This window comes from Lygodium microphyllum, chromosome 3 (assembly GCF_053477565.2).
Source record: "Lygodium microphyllum isolate KBCC chromosome 3, Lygodium_microphyllum_v1.1.10, whole genome shotgun sequence".
NCBI classification, from domain to species: Eukaryota; Viridiplantae; Streptophyta; class Polypodiopsida; order Schizaeales; family Lygodiaceae; genus Lygodium; species Lygodium microphyllum.
In genome coordinates, this window is record NC_141137.1 from 160,427,463 (window position 1) to 160,440,234 (window position 12,772).

Consider the following 12,772-nt stretch of genomic DNA (forward strand, 5'->3'; position numbering starts at 1 on the left):
GCCGACACGATCTTCATCACCAACCCCTTGAGTTATGTGAGCTTTCATCCTAACAGGATGGAGACGTATGGATTGCCCTCTATATTTATCAGTGAGCATGAGACAGAGGGTGGGGTGAGTGACCAGTCTTTCCCTTCCAATCAAATGAGAGGTGAGATGTGTGAACAGAGTGTTGCATGCACAGGATGGGCCTCTCAATGCACAATGCACGATTTGTTCATGTGCACTGCACCATAAGGCTCCCTAGCCTTCCTTTTTGCACTGTATGCCGGCACAGGGCAGGATGCACTGTTGCACCATCAAAAGCGCACAAGGCATACAACCTCTGCACAAGTGACAACGAGGATTACATCAATGGGTTTCAGGAATGGGCTGCCCTCAGGTGGGCTGAGTGTGATGGATATTTCTTCAATCAATTATGGAGAGGTGAGGATTGAGGAATGTTACAACAATTGGAGTCAGTGTTTTCCTCTACACCCACGGGATGGGTCTCTGCCATCAGCACAGGACATGTCACTATGTTTTGTACAGTGTACTACAATGCTCCATGGCCTTTCTCCTTGCACCTATGCCAGATGGGTTGGACGCACTGATACACCATTAATTGTGCACCCTGGCATACTCTCTCTGCACCATTCCTTTTTCGATTCCTAAACTGGGTGTGAGATCTGGGTTCCATCATTATTTCCTCGAGTGATATTAGTAATGGGGCGAGTGACTATTCTTTCATTCCATTTGAGTGATCGCGAGTTGCGTGCAATATCCCTCGTCATCAACGAATTTCCTGCGATTCCTTCTATGATGGGCAGATCGGTCGATGTATGCTCACGTAGTGAATCCCAGAAGGTCCCCAAGAACAATGAACTCTACCTTTTTGCACAAAAAAACAATGTAAAAAGCATGAACGACAAGAGCAAGAGACCAATTGGGTTCAATCTCCCCCCATGCCTTGTGTGAGCGCTTCACAAAGCATGTATTTTTATGTATATTTCCATCTTTATGCTCAATAATAGCCCAATTTACAAAAATATGACAACCTTTTAGCTTTTGAGTTTGCTTTTACAAAAATAGGAAATAAAGCTAATGGACGGTGCCCATAGAGTCTGGCACGCCCAATCTCAATGTCCAAATAGAAATAACATATCCGTGCGCATAGGCACATACAAAATAATAATCAATAATCAATGCCTCAATAGACATAACAAAATATAGGCGTGGCGCCTATCAAAATATAATCCATAGGTCGAATACTCGCTAGACTCCAATGCTTTCCTACGCCACTGCTGCTATCTCTACACATAACCTGAAGCATTCACAATCGTTAGTAAAATAATACAATTAAACCGACAAAAGTGAATACCTAGCAGTCTTCAGCTACATAAATAAATCAATTGGTTAGAAATAAATCCTAACATTAATTTATTACGAGTGTGCACTCTAAACTCATAAACGTTTATTAATTTAATATGCATTTTGCGGAATCACCCGCTATGGAATTACCCATGTACACACTAAATTAATGAAACTCCCGAAAAGGACAGGCGTCCCCATCAACTTCTCGCACAAAGAATCCACTTTGTGTATGAGCCCCGGTCATTAAAGTTTACGGAATCCACCGTAAAACCTCACAGAATCCACAGTGAAATATGCCTCCTGGCATCATTCCACCAGCTACCTCCCTGGGTGCTACCGCGTGATCCCTGCCACAAAGGATGTGTGCTGTGAAGACACCTAGGTACCTCCTGCAGCCGACAACGATACAAGACGCAACCTCGATAGTCGATATTCCTCCTCGGCAATATGGGCCAAGTTCTTCTAACCCTACACCTTCTGTTTCTCAATGACGATCATGTCTTAAGTGTGGGGACATTCGTGGTGGGTCTGATTTGTGGTACTAGGTCCTTGATGTTCGATTTACCCTTCTTGTTAAGGTTTTAAGTGTGGGGACGCGTCCCTGTGCGTCTATGTTGCATACCCCCATGCATATACCATGTTATGATCATGCATCTATGCCATGACTTCATTTTATGCTCTGATGGGGTCACTTCCCCACTCATCCATTATATTTCACCGTGCCCGGGGCTGTTCCTTGATCGTTTGTCTTTATCCTTTGTTTTCGATTTTTCCATGTGAATGCACCCTACATTTACTAAGACTCACATCCAACCTTACAACCCTGTTCGTCCCTTTGAACTGCCCATTTTTCCTTTTTACCAACCCCTGTTCCGATAGATGGTTCTAATGTTATTAATTTTTGAAGCAATTCCCGTAAATTGGACGGTTTTCCATGTGAACGTATCTCTATTGCTTCCAAATACTAATCTAATATGCCAAACCTGCCCTACCCATTTTCCCTGAAATTTTTCCTTTTTACTCCCTATCCTTTCAATGCACAGTTGATCCATTATTAATTTGTGCGGGTTTTCAGGCCCTTTTCGTGCCTATTTTCCACATTTTTCCATGTGAACATGCTCTATTTTCATCAAAATTCCAGTTTAATTTGACAATCATGTCATGCTAGCTTTTCCCCCACTTTTTTCTTTTTCCTCCCCCTCTTCCAACCGCTGGATTTTTAGTTATTAATTTTTATGAGTGTTTTCGGGTGTGTTTTTTGTGTTTTTCCCATATGAACCCCTCCCAATTTCCCCCAAACTGAGTTTTAATGTACCAGCCCTGTGAATCCCTTTCTCCCAGACATTTTTCATGTTTATCGCACTTCATTCCGGTAATTAATTCTTCTCATATTAATTTCTAAGTCCATTTTCGGGTCCCTTTTTTGGGTTTTTCCCATGTGAACGCATCCTATCTTAATTAGAACTGTGTTTTGCCATGATAAATTGTTAGCCACATTATTCTCTAGATTTGTCCTTCTTTCCACACTTCATTCTGACGAGCGGATTTTTCAATATTAACAAACGTATGTGTTTTCAAGTCTATTTTTTGTGTTTTTTCCATGTGAACATCCTGATTTTGCCCCGAAACCCATGTTGCATTTTTCACTCATCTTCCCCTCGTCTCCCAGCACATTTTTCCTTTTCACGATTTTTCGATCCAACGTGCGATTTGAGTTTTATTAATTTTTCTTCCTTTTTGCCATGTGGTCGCATTTCTCATGTCGCGCGTGAATGCGTCTGTTTTTGGTTTTGCGTGCCTCAGGATGCCCCCGTGACCTCGGTGCCTCACGTGTCGATGTCCCTGCCCTGTCTGATCCTGCCGATGCAAATTTTTTTACCCCCGCCCTAGGCTTGCGCACAAGACGTGGGTGTGCTCCTTTTTACCCATCATAACAATTTTTTGTTACTTTTTTAAAGAAAACAATAACAAACATTTTTAAAAAAAAAACAAATATTTAAACAAACAAAAAAATAACAAATATTATTTTAAAATATAAAAAAACAAAAACAAAAACAAATAAATAAATAGGAAAAAAAAAGATTTTTAAAAACCCAAAAATTGACCAAGAAAAACAAAAAAAAATCGAACTTTATTTAATTAATAAAAATAACACCCGAAAAAACAAAAAAACAAACAAACAACCGTCTTACCTGTGTTCACGCTCACGTGTCGTTCCTTCCTCCTCCTCCTCGTTTTCCCTCTCGTGCGCCCGCGTGCCATTCCTCCCTTGTTCTCCCTCCGCCCACGGCCTCCCTCTACCTCACCTTCCCTCTCCCTCAACCTCCCTCCGCCCGTGGCCTTTCACTGCCTAGCCCCGCCCCTACCGCCTTCTGCCACACCCTCGCCTCCCTCCACCTCACCCTCTTCCACCACACACTCGCCTCACCTCCTCCTTCCACCCGCCTCGCCACGTCCACCTCCTCCTTCCCCCTTCTTCGATCCTCCTCGCCGCATCCACCTCCTCCCCCCACCCTCCTCCCCGCCCACCACCTCTTTGGGCCCTCCATCCTTCTTGCCCACCATATTGATCCCCCCCCTCCAGAATTCCCCCCCCCCCCCCCCCCTCCCACTAGAATTAGCCCCCCCTCCAGCTTTGGCCCCCCACCACATTTGGCCCCCTAACCCTAGTTACTTTAACCCATCCCCCTAACCCCGATTACCCTAACCCACCCCTTAACCCCAGTTATCCCTACCCAAGTCCCCTTTCCCACCCCTTCCCACTTCTCCCCCTCATAGCCCCTTTTCCCACCACCACCACCTGCAGCAAACCCGCCGCCCCCAATTTCTAACAGGCAACAACCACACTCTCCAACCACACTCTCCAACCACCCCCTACATGCCAGCCTCCTTGCTGCCGATGGTCTCGGTGTGCACGGGTGTATGGGTGTGGGTAGCGGGCTTTCACGCGCAAGGACACGCCTCCGACTTGTCTGTGCGGTGGTGTGTTGCAATGAGTCGTTCACACGCAGTCATCCTCCGTTGTTCACACGCAACTCAGGTACCGACTCTTATTTTCCAAAACCCGAAAAACACATTAAAAACACATAAAAATAAACATAAAACTTCAAAAAACTTCAAAAACTCATTAAAATGTATTAAAAATCCAAATCAATTTCAAAAAAAAACTTAAAATTTTTCCAACATTTTTGAAATCATTTGCACTATTTTCTAAAGTGGAAATTCAAGAAAATAAATTGTAAAAATTTCAAAACTTCCAAATTCCTTCGAAAATTCATGCAAAATGAGTAAAATTCATTAAAATTTAGTAAAATTTCAAAAATATTTCCAAAAAATTTTTAGAAAATTTCACAAATCCTCTTGCCCCTTTTGCCAAAAATTTCTCAATTGAAAATGCTTCCATAAATGGTTAAAGTATTATTTAAAGCCAAAATCCTAAATTTAATCCCTCATCTCATGAAAATTTATTTTAAATTCCAAAAATCAACTGAAAAATCATGGATAAATTCAAACACATTGTTGACACTTGTTGGATTGTTGAAATTCCACCATTACACTTCACTACATATTCATGTGTCCTATATCCTGTTTTAATTATTTTTTTTTAAAAAAGAAAAAACGACAAGAAAAAAAACACACAATATACAAAATACAAACACACCTAAATTACAATTTTTTTTAAAGAGAAAGAAAAATGTAATAATACAAAAAATAATAATACAAAAAAAACTAAGGTCCTTTATTTTTTCCAGTCAATGGTTTTTGCTTTTTTAACCGGCTTCCTTGCATTTGAGACTACTTAGTGCACCTTCAGTCTCTTACATACACACCCCTACCAGGTATCTATTTTTTTAGCTTTATTCATTTTGGTCATCCCTTAACCACAAATAATTGTTAAAATGAACTTTATTCACCCACTTTTCCACGCGCGCTCGCGCTAAACACACATTTTTCTAATAATTGAAAATCAACCCACCGTTCACTTTGCATACGCTACGTGCGCTTCAGAGACACCTTAATTTTTAAAAAAATGAACCAGTCGTCACAAAAAAAGCACGCGCTAGCAAAAAAGTGCTCCACCTCACCATTAATTTTTAATTAATGAATTTGCATTTAGAGACCCCAATCTGGGTATTAAAGTCCGGGTTTCGTTTAAGCACCGCTTCACCCTAATAAACTGTAATTAAAATTTTAAGAAGGAACCGTCGTTTTCTTATTAAGGTTTATAACCTAATAAAATTTCAACCATTGTTAATAATTTATTAAAATGAACCCTTCATTAAAACCATTTTCCCTCACTACACTTTTTCTCCCGTTTAATAAACACGCTTCGTGGGATGGGCATGTAAAGTCCTTTAAGCTGAAATTGTTGGTCAAAGTTATGGTTAGGTCTTGATTAGGTTTTTATGGTATTATGGTTTGCTTGTCTGATATGATTATGGGTGTGGTTTGTAGTTTTTTTTTCTTTTTTGCCTGATACGGGGTTTTGGATACCTTCTTGTTGCATCGCATGAAGTTTTCGATCGCATATGTGTAGAGGTCATGCCGAATTTTTTCTAGGATGTGGGTTGTTTAGGGTGGTCAATTGGTTAGTTACGTATGTGTGTGTACTTCTTTTGATCTATTTCTTTTTTATCGCTATTTGATTGTTTTGCAGGTATTCTTTGTGATTGTCTGTGTTTATGGTGTGTGTGTGTTTTCCATCTGAATGGCGCCTCACGCTCCTCCTCCTATCCAGTATGTCCCGTTTATCAATAGGGATTATCCTTCCCTATTGGCTTTTGAGCCTATAGCGAAAGCAGGCCTTACAATTTTCGTGGCTGCTTCACTCCCATTGATTCCAGATGATCCATTCCTGTGTGATGAGTTTCTTGCATCATACAGTAAGAAATCGAGCCTGGTTCGTGGTGCTTCCATGGTATTGACACCCAGAGAGTTAGGGAAGGCTTTGTCTCTTCCCTACAAAGGAGAACCCTTTGTTATAGCCAGACAATTATTCTCCAATGATGAGATTCTCAAGTTGTTACAGAAGCAGACCAAAGAGGTTCTGGATGTCAAGAAGGTGATCAGGAGTGTCTTTTTCCATGATCATTGATCCTCTTTGGAAGTTAGTCTGCCAATTTCTCCAAGACAGGTTTATGCATTCCAAAACACCATCCCACTATTTATCGAAGGAACTCTTCACAGCTTCTAGGATGGTGTTAAAAGAGATTTCTATTGACTGGAGTACTTACCTGCTTACGAAGATGGACCAACATTTTATCAAAGTGATCAGAGGGAATGTCACAAATGTCACTTATGGTTCCTATTTATATGCTTTCTTGACATATTCTGACCTTAAGAAGGGTGTGCTACCACCTCCTCCATCTGATTCAATTCCTCCCCCTCCACCTTCAGAGGATTCAAAACCTATTGACATAGAGGATCTTGATTCCCCTCCTTCATTCGTCATTCAGTGGAAGCGCTTGAAGTGTGTACCAGAGAAAACTCCCTCAGTCATTCCTTCAGTAACAAATCCTGCTACCTCTGGAAGTGACCTCCCTGCCTACCTCACACAATTTATTCAGGGCACATCAAGAGGGTTCTTTGGAAATATCAGTCCCTTCACTGAACAATTTAGTGCTAGAAGATGCCATTCCATTCCTTTGTAATGACATCCATAGTTCTATTGAACTCTCAGTGATGACAGCTTGTGTTCAATAGTTATATGCTTCTTTTTATGAAAAATTGATGCAATCCAAAGACCAGTTGCATAAGGCAACCACAGAGTTAGCCTCTACTAAAGACACGCTTGCCGATCTGTTTAAGCAGATGGAGCAACAAACCCAAATGATTGAGATCCAGAGAGAAGAAATATCTTCTTTGAAAACTCAGTTAGCAGAAGCTCAATTAGAGGTCACTAAAGTCCCGAAGGAGAAAGAGAGAATGTCCAAAGAAGCTAAAGAGTTTCAGACTCTTTTAGATGCAAAACTATCAGCTTTGCAGACTGCTCATAATATATTGGAATCACAAGCTTCCCAAATGAAGCAATTGCAAGACCAACTGACACAGTCACGGTCCATTCCTCCAAGCCCCAATGTTCCTATGATTCCTTCTATCTCTCAGTAGGAGTTGGCAATTCTCCAGAGACAGGCCACATTGTGTCCGTTGTTTCAAGATAAAGTGGAAAGATTGCAGTCCAGGATGGATTTGTTATGGTCTACATTTGAGCACTTTCACGAGTATGTTCCTTCGGACCATTTCTTTTTTGTCAACTATCAGTTGCAGAAGTTGGACTTCTATATGAAGCTTTCAACGATGGATCTCCCTCTTCTAGAGGATGGTTGGAGTGGAGCTTGGTCTTCTGATTTTCTAACAGAAGTTGTCCGTATGGTTTTTGAAGATTCTGTGACGACGGATGCCATGTTGTTGTCTTACATGTATCTACGAGGTGATCTATTGATTTCACACGATGTAGATCTGGCTTGGTATGTGGGGGATGTGGTCTTACAAGCTGTCTTATATGTCAACCATTTGGAGTTGAGAATAGATTACATGTTCCAGTGTTATTCTTCCAGAGGATGGTTGGAGTGGAGCTTGGTCTTCTGATTTGCTAGCAGAAGTTGTCCATATGGTTTTTGAAGATTCTGTGACGACGGATGCCATGTTGCTGTCTTACATGTATCTACGAGGTGATCTGTTGATTTCAAACGATGTAGATCTGGCTTGGTATGTGGGGGATGTGGTCTTACAAGCTATCTTATATGTCAACCATTTGGAGTTGAGAATAGATTACATGTTCTAGTGTTATTCTTCTAAACTAGCTACTTGCCCTGACACTTCATGGCATTCAATGATTGATTCTGTGGTCTTGAACCAACGTCAAAAAACAGCTTCTACTTATGTGCAAAGTACTAACCAACTAAGGGTGAATCTCCTAGCTTATCTTTCCAAGAACCATCCATTTGATTCATCCTTCTTTGATGCCTATCATAGACGATCTATTTTAGGTCCCTCTGTTCCTAACCTATTATACTATCAACAAATGTCCCATCGCTATGATACTTATCTTTCCCTTTATCAATCCAACTCAGCAGCTATCTTACCTCTCCTTTTCCAACCTCAAGGTTTTCCTCAAATTCCTATATTTACGTATTGTTCTTTCATCGAAGATCGAGTCTTTTCCCCTTCTCCACCATGCTCTTCTCTATCTATCCATATACCTTCTACTTTTCCTGCTTATCAATTGACACCTTTCCTAACTAATTCGCTTAAATTTTCAGCCACTCCTTCTTTAGCTTATTCCTCATTTTATGATTTTGCCCACCCATCTCTTCATCCTCTTTTACTAATTCCACTTCCATCTCTTGCCACTTTTATTTCTCAACCTCCTCAGTTGGTTCATGGGTACGAATGATTAGCAGATTCTAAGAAGAAGAGGATGAAGCTCAACTGATTCTCTCATGGGACCACAGATTAATTGGCCATTAATTTCAGGGGACTGGACCATTGCTAGTCAAGCATACCAGAATTACCTCCATTTTTCTCACCAATATTCACAATCTCTAGATCCTTCAATGAGATTGACAACTCATTTTGCTTGGTATCTAGCATATATGCATACGCATTCCCATAACGATTAAAAGGCCATTCCAAAGCTTTGTATGAATGTCAATGTGAACATTCATTCCCAATAGTTGGATGTCCTATATTTTCATGCCCTATGTCTACCTAGCAGATACCTTGTTTTGCTAGAAAGGATGTGATGCCTTCAGTTCTTTCAAAATCCTCCAAAGACATAAGTGGATGAGCCCTTCTCCATGGATCGTTTTCAAAATCATCAAGCCTTCAAAAGGGATCACCTTCATTGATGCCTTTGCAATGTATTTTGGATTATTCTTAATGATATATATCTCTTTTTGGAGGTGTCATTCAGATGGTTGTGTTTGTGTGTGTTGTAATAATCTTATGTGATAAGTTCGTGCTGGTTGAATAATTTGTTCGAGAGCTCTTTTCAACTATTGATGGTAATGGTGGATGGCACGCCTATGATGGAAAGCTGAAGAAGAACCTCTTATATCCTTTACAAATTTGTTATGACTTTCAATTGATTATCAGATGAGTTAATAAATAACGAAGTTTTCCTTTAGAAGTACTTTTCTAGAGATACATGTGATAAGTTGGGGTCATGGTTTGGCGAGATTGTTGAAGACACTGAAGAAGATTAAATTGAGCTCTTTAGTGAACTTAGATTCTTCTTTTCCTTAGATCATGAGGACGCTTCCTTTCTAAGTGTGGGGATATGTTGAGAGTGGAAAAAGACTGAATTTTTGACTGATTTTTATTGTTTTTGAGGTCTAAATGATTGATTTTTGATGGATTTAGAGTGATGTATGGTTGTTAATGGAAGTGTTTGAGAGTTTTTTGGATGATATTGATTATTTTTTGGAAGCTCATGATGATTTTTAGTGGAGATATGAAGCTCTGTGAGGTTCTGATAGGTTCTGTTGAGGTTCTGATTGGTTTTGATACCTTCTGTATAGCTTCTGTTTTGTTCTGATTTTCTTCTGTATGAAGCATGGATTGATGATTGATGAAGGTTGAAATCCTTTGAAAGCTTATTGAATAGTTTTTGATAGTTTGGAATGGTTTTAGTATGAGTTATGAGGATTTGATGTTCTCTGATGACCTTCTGTAACCCTCTGTAAACCTTTTGTAGAGCCTCTATCTCTGTTCTGTATACTGTTCAGTTCCTGTTCTGTACTATTCTGTAGATCTTATGTAAGTGTTATGTAGAATGTATGTGTGAATTTGGGAAAGTTCTCTAACTTTTGGAAAGGATGAATCTAAGTGAAGACTGAAGAGAAGACTAGAGTGACAGTGACAATAGTGAGCTATGAAGAGACACTGTAGTGGCTCTGTTGCCTCTTCACATCAGACATACCTCTTGGGAGGTGTATCCACAACCTAAGAAGGATTATTGAGAGTCATTATTGAGTATTGTAGTGAGGAGATGATGTACTATTGAGAGAAAGAGAGAGAGAGAGAGAGAGAGAGAGAGAGAGAGAGAGAGCCAAAGATAGCCAATTCTATAAAAACAGTGTAACTGTATATGAGAGATTGAGAGAGAAAACTATGAAGACTTTGAAGATGAATATTATGTGATTGATTTCCATTCAAAAATGGTGTATTCTTTTATGTTCATTGTTATATTGAAGGATTTTATGAATATGTTGAAGATTATGGTTGATTCTATCAAATCCGTGGGAGATATCTACTATGATGCTGCGTGAAGAAGTGATGTTTTCTTTGTTTTGGTCATCCAAAGAATGAAATAAAATCTTGTTGATGTTACAAGATAGATTTTCTTGCAGTAGAATTTCCTTTTCCTTGGTGTTCCTCTTGGGGCTCCAAGATGCACAACAATAATGATCTTTTTTAACATAAGAAGTGGAGTAGAAATTTGTATCAACATCATCTCCTTCAACAACCATATCTTGTTCATCCTCATACCTGGCTCTCAATAACATATTTGCAACTAGATTATCTTTGCTTGCAATATGGAGAAACTCCGGGTTCAAGGAATTTACGTAAGCAATTAATTGCTACATAGCAATATCCAAAGCTGAGCAACTAGTGATCATCCCAATGTAAGGTAGAAAATCTATATCGACAACCACTAATGCACCAATAAAGTATTATTTCTCTAACTTCAATGCAATGAATACTCTCCATAATTCCCTCTTAACCTATGGATAATTTCATTGTCAAGGACTTAAGACTTTGGCTCCAAATTGCACAACATATTTGTTCCTCTCTTCAACATCTTGTCCAATAGCCCACCCAATTCCTTTTGGACTAGTATCCGCAGTAACAATGATAGGTCTTCCACACTCATAATTTACTTTTCTTAGTGTGGGTGTAGATAACAACAAACATTTCAATTTACTCAATGCCTTTGTATGCGATTCATGCCAATGAAACTTTTGATCTTTCAACAATTGATAGAGTGGATTTGCTACATGTGCAAAGTGTGGAATCCAAATAAGATAGAAAACACATGCACCCAAGAATCGTCTCACCTCAGTTATGGAAATATAAGTCTCCATTTTGGATGTTTTCGACCTTTACTGAGAAGGCCTTCAACCATAAGGCCCACACATATGTTCCATAATCAAACTTTTTTGACTCCAAAAAATAACTTTGGCCTAGAAAGAGTAAGATTTACCTCTTCTAACCTTGATAAGATCTTCTCACAAATCAGAAATTGTAAAGAAGCTAATTCCCACAGGAAGCCATTAAATTGAAAATACAAGAAATAGATTGTTTAACCAAGAAACCATAGCCAAGGTGGCTAGGCCTAAAATGACATTACCAATATTGGCTGAGAATCAAATGATGAGAGGCTATAGCATGGTATGCACCCCCAGCTATGGTGGCCAAGATTCTTCACCCTCTTAGATGGTGGAAGGTTGAGAGCTCAAACATGTAATGTTGTAAAATGGCAAAAAGATTCTAGGCTAGTTACAACTTAGCCTTTTATACTTAACCCTAGTAGGCTAAATATTGGCTAAGGCATTTAGGCACTTTTACTCTATAATAGAAATATGATCTGCAACAAACTTATGATACCCCCTCAAATCCACTATCTCATCCTTGACCCCTTCTTTTCACCCTTTTATAGGCACATCATCAAGAAAAGGCATAGTAACCTGTGGTATGAAGTTACAAAGGACTTTTTTTATTCCATTCATCATAGGTGCAACCGAGTTGGTTCCTCCTTGAGGTAAGGTATACATTCTTACTAAGCCCAAATGTGTCCTCGTAATTATTAAATCCCTACTATCCACATCCAATCGAAATTGATATGCAATTGGTGAGCAAAGTGACTATCAGGATTGATCAATTTCGATTGGATGTGGATACTAGGGATTTAATAATTATGAGGACACATTTGGGTTTAGTAAGAATGTGTGCCTTACCTCAAGGAGCAACCAACTTGGTTGCACATATGATGAATGTAATAAACAAAGTCCTTTGTAACTTCATACCACATGTTACTATGCCTTTTCTTGATGATGTGCCTAAAAAAGGGTGAAAAGAAGGGGTCAAGGATGAGATAGTGGATTTGAGGGGGTATCGCAAGTTTGTTGCAGAAAATATAATTTTGTTATAGAGTAAAAGTGTTTGAATGCCTAAGCCAATATTTAGCCTACTAGGGTTAAGTATAAAAGGCTAAGTTGTAACTAGCCTAGGATCTTTTTGCCATTTTACAACATTACATGTTGGAGGTCTCAACCTTCCGCCATCTAAGAGGGCAAATACTCTTGGCCGCCATAGCTTGGGGTGCATACCATGCTATAGCCTCTCATCATTTGACTCTCATCCAACATTGGTAATATCATTTCAGGCCTAGCCACATTGGCTATGGTTTCTTGGT